General features: G+C 45.3%; 1 long non-coding RNA gene across 1 annotated transcript; it reads left to right on the top strand.

Moving 5' to 3' along the window:
- Window positions 1-899: 899 nt before the first annotated feature.
- LOC130544586 (uncharacterized) lies at window positions 900-12102 on the top strand. The gene is made up of 2 exons (XR_008960993.1): window positions 900-1423; window positions 4217-12102. It is a non-coding gene; the product is annotated as an uncharacterized LOC130544586 (long non-coding RNA).
- The last annotated feature ends 1840 nt before the right edge of the window (window positions 12103-13942 follow it).

Below are 13942 nucleotides of genomic sequence, written 5' to 3'. Positions count from 1 at the left end.
AAAAAAATCACCTTCAGTTGCCTAACTTCATAGAAAGACATGACATTTAAATGAGCACAGAATGTCGGGTCCTACCCATGCTAAGCACTTTCTAAGAGTGAAAAAGACACAAGTATCCCTTTCTCTTTTTTTTTTTGGCAGGAAGAATGAGGTTTGTGATACCAGTAATTTGACAGCGTACTTGGTGAAGCTCCCATGGTCTCCCTTCCCACCCTAGCATTGCCCCAAGAGCAGCTCCTCCTTGGTTTGTTTTATATACGAACTTCTTTTTTTTTTTTTTAATGTTCAATCCGCCACTGTATAGTACATCATTAGTTTTTGATGTAGTGTTCAATGATTCATTAGTAACTAAGTAAATTTAGTTCGAAAAAAAGAATACGATCGCTAAAAACGGATGTCCATGCAGTTCCCTTATCTCGCTTCTTCAGCAAATCCAAATGCAGGGGTTCAACCTGGATGAAGTTTTAGCACCGCCTCTTCCCCTCCCCTCCCCCCCCCCATGCACACACACACTCATGCACACTCACACACACTCACAAAGGCCGCCCCTCCCAAGCCGACGCTTATTTGTTCTCGGCCAGGAAAGGGCTACTTGTAGATTCCAGGCTTAAATGACAAAGGCTGAGGTGGCCACCAGTCTTGGCTCTGGAGCCAAGAGTCCCTCTGGGAGGCATGCTTATGCTTGCAGCGTCAGGCTCCTACCTCAGCTGCCATGCAGCCTTCTGCAGCCTCCTTGGACCCTGAGGTCACTTCTTCCTTTGGGTTTCTGCGAGCCCAGAATTCCATGTTGGGAAATGAGGCCGGAGGGCAGCACAGTTGCAATCTTGAGGATATTGTTGGGAAATAAAGGAATCTGTGGAGTAAACACTCCGCTGTTCACAAGTTTGTGTTCCCACAAAACCTCGGTCCGAGGGAGGAGGACGCGTCTGACTTTCTGTAAGTTGTCGTCAGATACCACCGTGTGCATGACCCAGCATTTGTACTCGGAGGGGGTAAAAAAGAAAGACTTCCTGTCTACAAGCATCCAACCATCTCACGGGTGACGTAAGACCTCGGGAAGGCACACATGCCCCCAAAGCAGCACATAATCAATGCCAAGAGGAGGAAGGAACTCAAGGGGACAGACAGAGAACTCAGGAAGTCTCCATGGAGAGATGGGACTCCAGTAGGGTCTCAAGCACTTGCACCAGAGAAAAGGGTGGATGGAAGGCCTCTCAGAGGACAAAAAGTACCCTAGGGGAGGCCAGAGTGGAAATGAGCAGGAAGCGTGTGGAGAATGCTGAGTGGACGACGGAGCTACGTTTGCGGCAGGCCGAGAAGAAACGCCAGCATCGAGAGTGGCTACTGTGTGACTACTTATGACAGGCACCTTGTTGATGGATTTATATAAATAATGTCTCACTATTCCTGATCGTCCTGGGAGGTAAGTAGGGTGGTCTCAGTTTTATAGAGGAGGAGGGTGAGCTCAGAGAGCTTAAATAATTTGCCCACAACCCCATCCCCACCTCCTTTCCTCAAACAAAGCCTGAGCTTTCTCTTGAATCAACAGGTTATTTGGGCCCAATCTTCATATTTCTACAACTAGAGGAATGTTTTTCTCCCACTCCATTGGGAAAGCTTGTGAGGGCAGATTGGATGCTAAAATTCATCTTAATTGTTTCCCCACAGCGCCTATCACCTTTAACAAAGCTAGTGATTTCTTCATTCATTCCATTCACTGTAGTGAATGTAAGAAACCAGTGACCTGAAGGAAATAGATGTTGAAAATCTTGAATTTCAATTAACCACTGACTTAATCAAACCACAACTCTCCAAGAAAGTGTCAGGTGAAGCTACGTCTGGCTCCGTACAGCTCTGCTGAACTGAGAGTGAATTAAGCAAATGGCCTTGAACTGCACGGAGGAGACGGGACCCCATCCGTGCACAAGGCAGTCTGCAGACCCTTCATTTGATCTAATCTGACTGCCACCCTGCGAGGCAAATCTTACTCTCCCCGCTATGTGAAGAAGAGCCCCTCTGGCTCAGAGAAGCTAAGTAATTGATGGAAAATCACACAGGTAGCATGGAGCTCAGATGCAAACCTGGGATTCTGCCTGGTTTCAGAGCCTGGGCGCCTGCCAATCTAGAGCATTATGCTTTGCATAAAGCCTACGTGCCTGAGTTGCCAAAGTGGGAAATGGGGGGAGGAACCATCCAGAGAGAGAAACCGCTCTCAGCTCATTCCCCCTCAGAGAAGCCACTGGCCATGCTCCACCTCCTTGGGCTGGGGACCTTACCAGAACCTCTGTGCTCTGAGGGCTTGGGGCACCACAGACAGCCAGGGAAAATGTGACCCCTCCTGGAAAGAGCCCTATCCCCTGCAGTTCAGAGGATTACTTGAGACACCTCAAGCATCCATAGTACCCACCCCCTCTGGGCATTTCCATCATCCACAGCAACATTCTCCAAAAATGGCCAGGGATGGAAGAAGAGCCTCAGACCTTGGGCAGAACAGTCCATAAGCAGAAGGAAAAGCTGAGGTTGCTGGCAGGCACTGAGCCCCAGGGGGCTTGGCTGTGCTTCCTTCAGCAAATCAGACCCCAGACCTGGGCGCTGGGGCCTAGGGAGGAGTAGGAAGGACAGGAATACATGGCAGGTATTTTCCTGAAATTCCTGGGAAGCACTGGGACTAGGGGCAGTTCAGTCTGCTTTTCTACCCAGTTCGGGTTATAGGACTCCACGTGGCAGCCCAGTTACCTCGCCCCCAAGGCAACCTTCTCATGAATGGGAGGCAGGGTTAGGAAGTGAGGGGCTACAAGGAACCCCAGCAAGCCCACTTCCTCTGCCCTCAGCTCACAGCTCCTAATCTGCAAGTACAAACCCAGGGCTGAGCTGAAGGCCAAGTAACTGTGTAAAATTTGTCATCCAAACCACTGTTCTCATTAGAACACAAGGAGGCATCATTAATAATTATGCTGGGACAACAGATGTAAATCAGAACTGGGGCAAACTGGAGCTTTTGGTCCCCCTAGTTATAGGGCTCAGGGCAAAGTCTGTGTGCGGCTAGCCACAAGGTCTTTGCCTTTTAAGGCAAACCGGTTGATTTCAGTTGCAGGCAGAGATTTCCCAGAGATTATTTTAAAACCCCGAAGGCTTTCATCTCCTTCTCCTCGCTGGTGTAAGGGTTTGTAGTCAGCGAAAGCAGTAAAGAGGGCAGGGAGATGGTTAAACGGCGATGGGTATTCAGGAGGGCACTTGTGATGAGCACTGGGCATTATATGTTATATGAATTACTAAATTCTACACCTGAAACTAATACTACACAGTATGTTAACTAACTGGAATTTAGATTAAAATTTGGAGAAAAAAGAAAAAGAAATCTCTTCTCCCAAAACTCATAGTGGATCTGCTTCCCTGATTAAACCCCACATATCTAGAGAGATGTCTTTAAACATCTTGGCAGATGCAGGCAAATAAGAGGCAAAGGCCTCCTGGCCTCCTGTTATCTCCAAACACACCAGTGACTCCAAGGAGAGCCTTAGAGGATGGCTGAGATGAGGACAACTGGGAGGTAGAGGAAATGGATTCCAGGCTCGGGGACTATGGGTTCCTAGAACCAAATTCTAGTTCTGCCAGCTAATAGGTACCTTAGGCAAGTGGTCAACTCCTGTATCTCCATTTTCTCTTCTGTAGTCTCTCTTGCTCTGCCCCACCAAAAGGCAAACACGCAAAACTGGACTTACTGCCCCTCCCCCCCAGTATGCCACCTCCATCACTCTCCACACTGGCCACAAACCCAACAGCCAAGGAGTGGTGGCAGGGAAGGAAGAATTAGCAAAGCCAAACTAGGCTGGGTGGGGAGAGGAGGCAATGGGAAAAGCAGGGAAGGAGGAGGCACAAGGGAGTGTCTGTGAGCAGAGAGGTGTCCTCACGTGGCCTTCCCCAAGCTGCCTGGCTGGGAAGCTTTCAAAGGATGGATTTCAGAGCGGAGTGTCACTTTTCGAGATGTCCATCTCATACAGGGCCAGCATCTGTGTGCCATTGCAGTTCGGGTGAGCTGACTCACTGTCCATGCCCCTCACCCTCACCGGCCCCCGCTCCTCTGGCACTGCTGAAAGATGAGTGGCCGGGCTGCCCAGATGGCATCTCTTCCCCTCCACACGAGCACCGACACCTCAGATCACTGCATCTTTGTTCAGACCTGAGCCTGAACTGCACCTTGCATTTTGCTAAACAGGAACAAAGACCACGTGGGCCTCCTAAGAGCTGGTGATCCAAACATTCCCACATGCAGCCAAGCTTCAGCAGGACCTCCATTCGTTCTGGAGCTGAATGGGTAGGAGATCGGAAGAAGATGTCCAAAAGGTAGAGTCCTCAATGGGCAGAGCTGGGAAGTCGGTGTTGGGGTCCCTTGGTCTCCTCAGAAGACAGTCCTTTCATCAGATGAGTCAACGTCTGCAATGCAAGACTCTTCCCTCACCACTCACGGAACAGACCACACTCATCAACAGACGCCCAGGGAGGGATAGCAGTTGTGGCCAGACATGTGCCCACAAACCAAACTCAACAGGCTCTCTACCAAGTTCTGGTATTTGGATTCTAAGACTGATCTGGGGATGATTAAAGAAATAAGGAAATTTGCCTCAAGCCCACTTTGAACCTTGAGAGCTCTACACTCCACAGTAACTTGGTATTTGGCAATCTGAGTCCCTGCAACCTGCTTAGAAGTCAGCATCTGAAAGTTTTCTCACCCAATCTTTCATTGGCCCAGCCTAAAGCCAATCAACCCTCCATCTCAGCTCTGGGACCTGGTACCCCTCTAACCCTCCCAGAGAGGTGTCCCATTCCATGATTGGTCAAAAACAGTGGTTGTCAAAGTGGTTCTCCCAGACCAACAGCATCAGCATCACCCGGGAACGGGTTAGAAATACAAATTATTGGCCTCCTCTCCCAACCTAGTAAATCAGAAGTTCTGGGGGAGGACCCAGCAATCTGTGTTCTCAAAGCCCTCCTGGTTTAAGAACCACTGGTCCAGACTTATGATCTTCTCTCCCTCCATCAGAGCCAGAATAGGAAGGCAGGTTCTAGAGGCAAGGGGGCCAGGCAGAGCCCCAGGTCCCTGCTGCATTTGGGGGCAATGGCTGAAGGTAAGGAAAAGGTCTGTTTGCTCTCTGATGATCTAGTAGGGAGCCTGGCTTTCCCCAGGCAGCAGAAGTCCAGGAGTCTGCCCCTCTGTGCCCTCTGTGAGCCTAATCTCCCCCTAGATGAGTCTGACCATATGTCACTGCAAACATCACAGCTTGCTCTACCACAGAGCAGATGTTCCTAAGAGCTCAGCCATTTGAACAGAGTTAATGGGCAGCCACAAATCATCAGCCGGAGCCAAGGGGAGGCTGCAGGGGAGATGAGGCCACTTGGCTTGAGCTCCAGCATGAGAACTAGGTGTGTGCTTCTTTTGAGCCAATATGCAGGGCATCAGCCAAATGGGAAGGTCAGGCAGGGCTCCTCCCTGTGCCAGCTCAGAGCTCAGGCTGCAGCTGACTCTCACTACTGGAGAGATCCTGAGCTAGGAAGGAAGGGATCCCAAGTGGCCAAGGTCATATCCAACAGCTTCAGTGGGCAGTGTGAAAAGGACACCATGCCCACTCCTTTTGCCCCCACTTCCTTCATCTCCCTACATAGCCTTCACCAAAGTTCTTCACCAAGAGGGCATGAGTTAAGAAGAGAGGTGGGCAAGGAAGGGAGCTTAGACAGAAAATGAGTCTGAGAAACTCCAGGATGCTGGGGTAAGCCAAGGGAGCCAGCAGCCTGGAGGGGAGCCTTCCCAATTGCAGCGTCCCTTAGTTCTGAACTGAGCCTGATACCAGATTCCTCACTGTCCTCTGTGCTGAGGCTCTCCCATGGCAGAAGCACCATGTTGAGCCCTGGTCACTATCTACCAATCATGCTGAAGGGTGTAAGCCACTCCAACACACCAGAGCTCATGCTCTCCTTTCTTCATGTCCATATCCTTCCTTCCATTCCCACCCATGCCCATGGCAAATGGCCACTTAGACCTGAGTCTCTATCTGTGAGAACCCCCTACTGGATCTGGAGTTCAACACTGGAGACCAGTGCTATTCATTTGGGACAATTTATCTAAAATTGAGGTTGGGGGAGGGCGGGAATAAGGTAACTTCCAAGAGCGGCATGTGGGGTAACCATACCCAGTCATTTGTCAGGAGGACAAAGAAGGAAGAAATCAGCCAGGATTTGTCAGGGAAGGAGTGTAACTAAAATTAAAAGGATTTAAATTCTGGGTCTCTTAAATGTGTAAAAGGATGCTAAAATTAAAGTTTTAGCAGAAGAACCCATATAATAAAGACTAGAACCACATGAGTGTAAGACCAATCCCGATGTGTGGACCTCGCACAGTTAATGTTCCAGAACAAATTGTACCACTCTGGGGCCCTTGGGCAGATGAATGCTATAGAAAGGGAACAGAGAGTTGTGAGAAAAGGTGGAGGAAGAAAGTTCTATGGAGAGAGCTGAGGCTGAGCTATCTCACCCCTCCTACATTTGGGGTTACCTTTCAACCTCAAGGCTAGTGAGATGGGGTTTCTAGGGGATTGCTCAGAAAATGTTCAGTGTTTCCTGCTAGGTAGATAAAGAGACTCCTAAGAAAGTAAAGATGCCTGTGGCTTAGGTAGATATAGATATAGTCACATGGTCTATTCCTGGAGAATGTTCCATGTGTGATTGAGAAGAATGTGCATTTTAGTGCTGTCGGACGGAATGTTCTGTATGTTAAGTGTAGCTTCTCTAACATGTAGTTTATATCCAATGTTTCCTTATTGATTTTATGCTAACACACAGTGTAATATTAGTTTCAGGTGTACAATTTAGTGTGCTTCAATACTTCCATACAACACCCCGTGCTCATCACAAGTGTCCTCCTAGGGTCCCTGGGTGGCTTAGCCATTAAGCGTCTGCCTTCGGCTCAGAGTGTGATCCCAGAGTCCTAGGATCAAGCCCTGCATCGGGCTCCCTGCTCCGCTGGGAAACCTGCTTCTTCCTCTCCCACTCTGCTGCTGAGTTCCCTCTCTCACTGGCTGTCTCTCTCTCTCTGTCAAATAAATAAATAAAATCTTTAAAAAACAAACAAACAAGTGCCCTCCTTGCTCCCCATCACCTATTTAACCCATCCCCTCCCTGCACCTCCTTCTAGTAACCATTAGTTTGTTCTCTGTAATTGAGTCTCTTTCTTGGTTTTCCTCTCTCTTTTTTTTCTCTTTGTTCATTTATTCGTTTCTTAAATTCCACATAGGAGTGAAATCATATGGTATTTTGGGGGTGTTGAGTTTTATAAGTTCTTTATATGTTTTGGATACTAACCCTTTATCAGATATGTCATTTGCAAATATCTTCTCCCATTCTGTAGGTTGTGTTTTAGTTCTGTTGACTGTTTCCTTTGCTGTGCAGAAGCTTTTTATTTTGATGAAGTCACAATAGTTTATTTTTGCTTTTATTTCCCTTGCCTCAGGAGACATATCTAGAAAGAAGTTGCTACAGCCAATGTTAAAGTGGTTACTGCCTGTGTTCTCCTCTATGATTTGTATGGCTTTGGGTCTCACATTTAGGCATATAATCCATTTTGAATTTATTTTTACATATGGTTTAAGAAAGTGGTTCAGTTTCATTCTTTTGCATATTGCTGTCCAGTTTTCCCAACACCATTTGTTGAAGAGACTTTTTTCCCATTGAATATCTTTCCTGCTTTGTCAAAGATTAATTGGCATATAGTTGTGGGTTTGTTTCTGGGTTTTCTATTCTGTTCTATTGATCTATGTGTCTATTTTTGAACCAGCACCATTCTATTTTCATCATTACAGCTTTATGATATAACTTGAAGTCCAGAATTGTGAAGTCTCCAGCTTTGCTTTTCTTTTTCAAGGTTGCTTTAGCTATTCAGGGTCTTTTGTGGTTCCATACAAATTTTAGGATTCTTTGTTTTAACTCTGTGAAAAATGCTGTTGGTAATTTGATAGGGATTTCATTAAATGTGTGGATTGCTTCAGGTAGTATAAAAATTTTAATACTATGTGTTCTTCCAATCCATGAGGATGGAATGTCTTTTCATTTCTTTGTGTGGATTATCTATCCATTGTTGAAAGGGGGTATTGAAGCCCCTCCTATAATTGTATTGCTATATGTTTCTCCCTTCAGATTTGTTAATATTTGCTCTGTATATTTAGGTGTTCCAATGTTTGATGCATAGATATTTACAATTTTATGTTCACTTGATGAATTGACCCTTTTATCATTATATAATGACCTTCTTTGGCTTTTTTGACAGTATTTGATTTAAAGTCTACTTGTATAAGTATAGCTATCCCTGCTCTCTTGTGGTTTCCATTTATATGAAATACCTTTTTAACATCCCTTCACTTTCAGTCTATATGTGCCCTTAAAGCTGAAGTGAGTCTCCCGTAGGCAGGATACAGTTGGCCCTGGTTTTTTTTATCCTTTCAGCTACTCTATGTCTTTATTGGCAAATTAGTCCATTTACATTTAAAGTAATTACTGATTGGCATGCACTTACTATTGCCATGTTGTTCATTGTTTTCTGGTTGTTTTGTAGTTCCTTTGTTCCTATCTTCCTCTCTTGCTCTCTTCCTTTGTGGCTTAATGATTTTCTGTGATGATATGCTTTGATTCCTTTCTCTTTATCTTTTGTGATGCTTAACTGACTGAGCCACCCAGGTACCCTTCTCTTGCTGCTTTTAAAATTCTCTCTTTGTCTTTAACTTTTGACAATTTAATTATAATGTGTCTTAGTGCGGATCTCTTTAGTTCATCCTCTTTAGTATTCTTTAGGCTTCCTGGATCCAGACACCTGTTTTCTTTCCCCAGCTTAGGGAAGTTTTCAGGCATCATTTCTTTGAATAATATTTCTTCTTCTCTCTCTTTCTCTTCTCCTTCTAGGACATCTTTAAAGTACATACTCATTTACTTGATGGTGTCCTTAAGTCCCTTAAGCTATCTTCACTCATTTTTTGTTCATTTTTCTTTTTGCTCCTCTAATTGGATCCTAGCCATTGTACTGTCTTCTAGTTCACTGATCTTTTCTTCCACTCAATCCTCTGTGCTGTGAACCCTTCTATTGAATTTTTCAGTGTAGTTATTGTATTCTTCATTTCTATGATTTCTGTTTGGTACATTTCAATATTTTTTAAATCTCTGTTGAAATTCTCAATTTATTAATGCATTATTCTCCTGACTTCAGTGAGCATCTTTATTTCCATTAATTTGTACCCTATATAGAGCAAATCACTTATCCCCATTTCATTAAGATCAGTTTCTGGAGATTGATTTTGTTCTTTTGTTTGAAACATATTCCCCTGTTTCTTCATTTTCCTTGACTCTCTGTCTTAGTTTTTGTGCATTAGATAAAACAGCCACCTTTCTCAGTCTTGACAAATTAGTCTCATGTGGGAGATGAACCTCATCAATCAGCCATGCCTGAGCTCTTGGTTGCCTCGAAACCTTTGTGAGTGCCCAAACTACTATTTTTGTTCTTAGTCCCAGCAGATGTGCATGTCCCAAAAGTATGGGAAGTGCCCATACACCTGCTCAGACTCCCAGAGGACTACTAATTACCCGTCCCTTCAGATCCAACTTTCAGGCAGCAGCTGGAAAGAAAAATCAGAATGTTAGATATGCAGTCTAACCTCTGTTAGGGAGAAAAGGGGAGCTGTGTATTTTTGCCTACTCACTCTGTGCTGAGCCAGGGTAATAGTCACTGGGAATGCTTATGTGCCCAAATAGAACCACTCTCTGTTTTGTGTGGCCCCAGGGGACTTTTTTAAAATACCGAGCCCCATTGACTCTCAGAGCTAGGCGATTTGAGATCCAGTCCCTTGGACAACAACCCTAATAGTTGGGTGCTAGATATGTTGACAATCTGGAGACTTGTTTTTACTGTTGGAGTGAGCTGGGGGCAGATGCTGAGTGAGGGACACACACACATTCTGGTGCCCAGGAGGATCCTAGTCAGCTCCCAGGTGCAGACTGATTAGAAGCCAGAACCTCAGTCAGCAGCTGGGAAAGTATGCAGTCACACTCCTTCCATGGAGAGAAAACGAGATGGGCATCTTTGTTTGTTTCATCTGTGCTGAGCCAGCAGGTAGGAGGTACGTAGCTGCAGGAAGTGCTTGTACACTCATTTGAAAACTGTTTTTGTTGTTGTTGTTGCTGCTGTTTAATATTTTATTTGGGACTTGTGACTATTGAACTTCCTGGGCTATCAGAGCTAGGCGATTAGGGACAAAGGCTCATCCCTCAGGTGATAGCCTCAAAAGTCGGGGTGTTAGATGTGTGGACAAGCTCCTTCCAGGCAGAAGCTAGAGGTCTGGTTTTATTGCTGTAGTGGGACAGAAGGAGACACCAGCGGAAGTGCCCACCAGCTCTTTCAGGCTCCTGCAAGGATCTCAGTCAACACCCAGATGCAGACTGATTAGCAGTTGGACCCTTAGGCAGCAGCTGGGAAAATATACAGTCAGACCTTTTCCGGGAAAAATTTGGGAGACGAGAATTTCTGTCTTCTGCCACTGCACTGTGTCTGAAGGGACAGCCACAAGAAGTGCTTGTGTGCCCATTTAACAACTTCCTCTCTGTTTACTATAGCCTGCAGGACTTCTGAATGTAAGACCCACTGGCTCTCAGGAGTGATTTGGGGCCCATACCTTGGGTGACAGCTTCAAAAAGTTGGGGTGCTAGATGTGTGATACAAAGCCTTCATTTCTCAGGGTAAAACTGGGAGTTAGGGGTGGCATCCTGATTATAAGCACTGTGCTGGGAGTGAAGTTTATGGCGAGAGAATGTCTCGCTTTTCTTACCCATTTTAATGTCTCTATTTTCTCAGGCACCTCAGGTGTTTCTGGATTTCTTTCAGAGGTAATTGATCCATGTGTAATTGTCTACTCAGTCCATCCATGGGAGAAAATCAGGATGCTCCTATGTTGCCATCTTGGTGACAGCAGAAGTAGTTGCATAGAAATCAAACCTCTCCCCCACAGCTTCTCAGGGCAAGTGTGCATCATGTCCCCAAGTATTGAGATATTAGTCCAGGAGAGAAAGAGGCCGGCTGGGGCTGTCTTGTCAATTCTGTCAAGAGGTATCATCTAATTGGAAGACGGCCCCAGCCTCAAGAGGATAGAGATCAATTCAGAGGTCTGTAGGAGTTGAAAGCCATCACCTACATGAGGCCTTAAGTCTGGACACATAGGCAAATAGACATAACAAATATTACCTTACAGTACCTGGCACATTCAGTGACATCACACAATACCTTCAGTGTGTTATCCTTCATTTGCAGTGCAATGTGCAAAATTTCAGTGGGTATGATTATTTTAACATAGCATTTTCCATTTTCATCCATTACTTTATGTGGATGTTTTGCCTCAAATTATTTATGGTTTTGATTTTCACTGAATAAGCCTATGCTTTTAGCATATCCCCAAAGAAGTAATTGGAAAGATTCAATATTTTAAGAAAAAGGAAACAATATGGTCTAGGTTTCCTTTTTGATGGCCCCTGGAGATGAAAAACACAGACACTGGGTCAAGGGATCTGCAGAAGGAAGTAGTGTTGGGAACGTGGAAGAACCCACCAAGGGCCCACAAGTAGAGAGTGCTCTACACACCCTAAGCACAGAACCACTTTGGGACCTTTCCAGTCAACAAGGACCTATCCTATGCCTCTTCCTGCTCTTCTCACCACTGTCCCCCACCTTCCCATCCATGGCGAGAACAGAAACCAACCAGGAGCTGATGAAGGAAGATGAAAAGAAAGGGCTGGAAAAATAAAGAACCAAGCACATACATCCCCTACTTCCTTCCCAGTGCCAGCTACAGGGGGCATCCTCCCGGAGGCTCACTTGAGCCAAAAGAGGTTGGGAGGCTGAACACTAAATCCAGCTCAGAATGATCACTGTCTTTGCCCAGACATTGCAGTCTCTGAATTGGCTGTTGTGGACTTCATGTGTCAGTAAGATGTACCTGCCAGGCATTTCCTTCTAAGGCAATGGAAGATTGCACCAGCTGAACAATTTTAAAGGGAAAATAAAAAGTCGTATTTTAATCATGTCATGAGTTGTGAATCTTTCTAGAGTGCTTACTATGTTCAGGCCATTTTCCTTGTAATATCTAATATAATCCTCACAACAGCAACCCTGAGAGCCTGAGTGTTATTATCCTCACTTCCAGAGCTGAGGAAGTTGAAGCTCTAATAGGTTAAGAAATTTTTCCAATGACACCCAAACATAAGTGGAGAAGCTGAGACTGACCTAACATGTCTCTGATTCCAAAACGCTTGCCTTCGATCATTTCAAGCTAGACACATTCTTTCTGCCTGTGGGTTCATCGCAGTTTCTAAAATGTGGGTGTGGGAATCAGGGAGCCCCCACATGTTTGTTTGTGTATCACTAAATTCCCTAGACCTCTAAATTCTGAACTCTCTCTCTTTGATACTCAGCCGTTACCTTCCCTGCAGTCCAAGCTGCTTCCGCAGTAGAAGCAGGCCCCACACAGGCAACAGCGTTAAAAGTGGGCTTTCAGTTCCAGCCAGGAACAGAGACGTGATGTTGAAGGGTGTTCCTTTTTTTTCTTCACCGCATACTTTGGAGTTACAACTGCACTTTAAAGAGAATGTCAGATTGGTGGAGTTGGTTAAGGTCCAAGATAAATGTTAGATGTTTGTTTTTAAACCAGGCCTCCTGAGCTAAAAAACCCAGCAAGCTTATGACAGGGAAAAATCTCCTTTTACGGGCATTCACGGGCACAATGACAGAGCTCCTCGGACTGAGGAAGATTTTCTTTTCTAGTCTAGAGACTCAGGGGTACAAACAAAGTCAGGTACGAGTTCAAATGACCTGATCAAACTTTTAAACAAAACCAAGTTCTTATGAAGCAGGGAAATAGGATGAGCCCCTTGTAAGGGAAAGGACTTGTCTTGGCTTAGAAACTAGAAAAAAGGAAGAGATGGCCCTGAGGTCCTAGGCTTAATCCTTGACTGGAAGAATTGCCTCCAGTACCCTCCCGGGTCAGTGGGAGTTCTGAAAGGCACCAACAACCACAGCAAGTAAGATTCTGGCCAAACCACTCCTACAGTCAACAACCCATCAATAAGTCAATAGCCTGCCAGGCCTCCCAGACAGAAGAACTTGGCAGATAGCATCTCGGTAGAATCTTTGAAATCAGGTGCAGGTTCAGAACCCAGCCCTGAACTCACCATCTGTGTGACCCTTGGTAAACTGCTTGCCAAGCCCCAGTTTCCTGATCTGTAAATTCAGGGTTATAGCAATGCCCACACAAAGGGTGACTGTGAGGGTTAAATGAGATTATATTTGTAAAACAGCTTGCATAGTTCCTGGCTTTAAATCTTAAGTGTTAAATACATTTTCACTGATAAAGTACAAAAAATTAAATTAAAGAGTTATAAAATCTACCTTTCATCCCAGTCTCCAGTTTAGATAATTATGGATAACTTTTGTGAGGCTCAGAAAGAGGGCTCAATCTCCATTTGTGTGAAGAGGAGTAGATATAGTTTTCCCTATGCCTTCCACCATGTACAACTAAAAGCCCTGGACAGAATATATAAAACAAACATAAAAAGACTCTGACAGGTAGAAGAAGGCAGATGAAATAGAAACCTAGGGAACCAGGGACAACAGAGTGGTAAGTTCCCTGGGCTTATTTTTTGCCTCACGTATACCAGACTTGGAGTTGAAGGTAAAACAGACCAGAAGACAAACTCCCAACAAAAGTCTTCTCTTTTTGGCCAAATAAGCAGGAAAAGCAAGCCAAGCAAGACACAAAACTTACAATCACTGCTCTACTCAAGCCAGATGCCACAGAAAAAGGATGTGGTCCCACCCTATATCTGCCAGCAGAGCCTGAAAGGGGAGTTACTTTTCACCACCTCA

Source organism: Ursus arctos, unplaced genomic scaffold, assembly GCF_023065955.2.
Source record: "Ursus arctos isolate Adak ecotype North America unplaced genomic scaffold, UrsArc2.0 scaffold_22, whole genome shotgun sequence".
NCBI classification, from domain to species: domain Eukaryota; kingdom Metazoa; phylum Chordata; class Mammalia; order Carnivora; family Ursidae; genus Ursus; species Ursus arctos.
Note: the sequence above shows the minus strand (reverse complement) of the source record. Positions and strands in the feature narration are given on the sequence as shown.